Source organism: Talpa occidentalis, unplaced genomic scaffold (genome assembly GCF_014898055.3).
Source record: "Talpa occidentalis isolate TD23 unplaced genomic scaffold, MPIMG_talOcc4v2.1 talOcc4.2, whole genome shotgun sequence".
In the NCBI taxonomy this organism is placed as follows: Eukaryota; Metazoa; Chordata; class Mammalia; order Eulipotyphla; family Talpidae; genus Talpa; species Talpa occidentalis.
This window is the reverse complement of record NW_023602073.1, coordinates 66,946,333-66,949,916: the sequence shown is the minus strand read 5'-3', so window position 1 is coordinate 66,949,916 and position 3,584 is coordinate 66,946,333.

Here is a 3,584-nt window from a genome sequence, read left to right as displayed (position 1 = left end):
CTGTGTGACTAAACCAGACAAGTTCTTATTCTGTGGAAAGAAGCCCATTAGAACACAAATATCAGAGTCTAGGGCATGATGAATTGCTGGACTCTTTCCTAGGTATCAACTAAACCTTGGTGCCTGCAAGAACCAGTGTGATAACACGGTAATGAGATTACAAGTTATCCTCCTTACTTTGGCCTGATTTCACAATTAAAATAATTTTTTGAATAGAAAATTGGAAAAGAGGTAGAAAAATCAAATTTAGGCCCAACATCTCATAGCAAGATTGATCCCAGTCTTTTATTTTAGTTTTAGAGGAAACCCCTGAAGCATTATTATTAATGCACATGGGGAACAAAACTTAAATCTGACATTTTTTCTATACCTGTAGATTTGTAAAAAAAAAAAAAATAGATATAATATATATAATATATATAATGGCTTTAGTACTCGATCCATACATCTCAAGTTGGAAAATGTCATCCTATGAAAATCTGCTGTGTTACTTAAATTTTTACTTATTATTTATCCTATTGGTCAGTTCATTAGCATTATTGATTAATGTCCACTATAAGAAGTGAATGGTTTGGTTTCTGAAAGTCCTACAGATAATAGAGAAAGGAAAAATGAGATTCAGAAATAACTGAACATCCATTATTAAAATTTTGACTTTAAATAACCATACATATTTTAGGGAACATAAGAGAAAAATAATATTATAGTACTCACAAACTAATCATATCTATTATCCTTCCTTCAAAGCTGAAGTACAAAGTTTTCCCTAATACTTTTTATTCCTGTAAAAATTTGTTTAGGCATCTTTTAAAGTAATTTTGATGGCAAAAATTTTCTCATCTGTTTCTAGAAACTATGGGGTTAATACCTAACCTAGTAGATACAAGTGTCTTCCGAAAGCTTGTTCTAACTCTCTGATCAGTTTCTTTTCTATTTGATTGTTATCTGTGCCATAACAGTTGTTAAATCTTTCAAATATCTCCCCTCCTTAGTATCAAAGAATGATTGATTAGATTGATTCTTTCTCACCTATTCTCAATTCAAAATGAGAGAAAAGAGAATACCACCAAGTGGGCAAGAGAAGCATCACAAAAGATATCTGTGTGGCTACCACATTGGGAGGCATAGAACAACCAAAAAGTGGCCTGAGGTCATGAGCCATCTGAAAGAAAAAGAAATTCCCTCAATCACATAACTAATGACTGCCTACCAGCGACCTACAGAATAATCATAGAGGAGTAACCAGAGAAAATTTCTTCCAGAAAGGAACTTAAGATCTAGCAGAAGCAAGAAGGCCACAGTGGTAAAAGGTTTCCAAAGACAAACTTTCCCCACCTTATAAACTGCCAATAATTAACCCCCTTATGAGAAGGTGAATACATAATGGCTGACCACCTCATAGATCCCCCATACACTCTCAGAGTTAACACAAGCACTGTCAGCAACTCTGTCCTTAAAACATACTCGTGGAGAGAAACCAAGGAAAGCAGTAGCGTTTTCAAAAGTGGAACAAATAAGTAGTAGTGTAGAATCCTAAATATCACCCTCAAAACCTTAAATTTCACTCTGAAATTTCATTTACCTTAAAGATGAATTTTATTTATCCTGTGGGTTGGTTGGTCAAATTTAGTTATGAACAGTCACTCAAAGAAATGATTTTGTTCCTGAAAAGTCATATAGATAATAGAGCAAAGATGCAATGAGATTCAGAAACAACCCAGCATCCAATATTTTCCCAGTAGGAAATCATCCTGAGCACCATAAACGTCACTTGACCATGGAACCACATAGACTCAGAGAAAGTAGAGAATTACCTCTGACAAAGAAGAAAGAAAGGAGAAGGAGAATCTCAGGAGGCATCCTTTCATTTCAGACACTTTAATATACCTTGTCTCCACCAGGACAAAGTATCAAGCACACAAAAGCCAATTTGTTTGTTTGTTTTTTAAAGATTTTTTTTTATGCATATAAGAACTGGGGTACAGACCAGAGGTGGGGGGGGTGAGAGGATTCACCAGAGACAGAGTGGGGAACAGAACAGGCAGATCCACCGAAACACGCTGTTGAGAGGAGCAGAGGGCAAGTCAGGAGAGGTCTGCTGTACCATGTGGGTTGCTCCTTGGCCAGGGATCAAACTTGTGCCCCAGAGGCTGCAGATAGCTTCACATTGTTGTGCTTAACTCCTTGCATCACCAGGGAGGCCCATACAAAAGCCAGTTTGCACGCCTCACCTGTTCTAGCTTTAAATTTTCCAATTTCAGATCATTGCCTGGGACTAGTGCTTGATCATTCTTAAACTGCTGCTGCTGCTGCTGCTGCTACTGCTTTTGCAGCTGCTCCTTGCTCACTCCATGACTTTCAAATTCAGCAGCTGTCTTTGGTGCTTTGATTTCTGAACTTACCTTAGAAGGAGAGCTCAAGGACCTCCCAGCCAGAGCAACACCACTTTTTTCCTCCCTCTCTCTCCATCAGGGTTCATGCACTGAGAAGGGATGTTCCTAAAACTTACACAAGGACTTGAAGATAAAACTGAAACAAGGCAAAGTTTTCTCCAGATCCCTACTTCTTCCTTCCTCCCCTCAAGGTAGACACACCTAAAGGAAAAAAGAAGTCTAGCCTGTTATCAACCTTTTCTACTGTCTGGGGGAAAAAGAAAGTTCTCTCTAGTCGACTAGTGTTTTGCAACACTAGGAGTTTTAAGGTTCAAATCACTACATTTTTATTTACATACTTTTATTTACAGTCTTGAGCCTATAAGGAAAAGAGAAATAGAAAGTAACTAAGTAAATGAAAAAAACTTTTTAACTTACATTCTATCTTCACCTGTTACTGTCATTACTTCCACCACCAACCTTAACAGCAACCGACCAAAGACAAAAGCTGTTTTTTTTAATCCTATATTGTAAGATCTTACAATATTACAATATTACTTGAAAGGATCTTACTTGAAAATGATAATTATTAATATTACAAGGATTAATATTAATATTAATATTGTAAGGATCAATATTACAATATTACTTGAAAGGATCTTACTTGAAAATGGTAAGTATGTAAAAAATCCAGAGATAACCTAATCTTCACAAGTTATTTTCAATAGTCATTCACTTCTGTATGTTTTAAAGCTCTTGTTGAAAGCATCGAAATTCTTACTTCTTTTAAATGAATTAGGAACATCTAAGGTTGTGTTTTGTTAAGATCAACACATCACGTTATTTTGCTCAATTTCATCTGCCTGTGAAAAAAAGAGGTCAAGGATGATGTAGATACCTCAAAAAAAGTAAGCAGACTTACTTGTTTATTTTAGCTTATAGAGAAAATATCGGCAAAAATTGTCCATTTTTCAGGCCTCCCCGGTGGCGCAGCAGTTGAGCACTGGGTTGCGAAGCTGCCCGCAGCCTCTGCAGCCACAGTTCGATCCCCGGCTGCTCCCCTGCCACTGGAGGAGGGTCCCACATGGCGCGCAGACCTCTCCTGCCGCCCGCTGCTCCCCTCAGCAGTGTACTTCGGTCCTTCTGCCTGCTCTGCTCCCCGCTCTGGCTCTAGTGAATTCTCTCACCCTCCCGTGCTTCTGGCTGTACCCA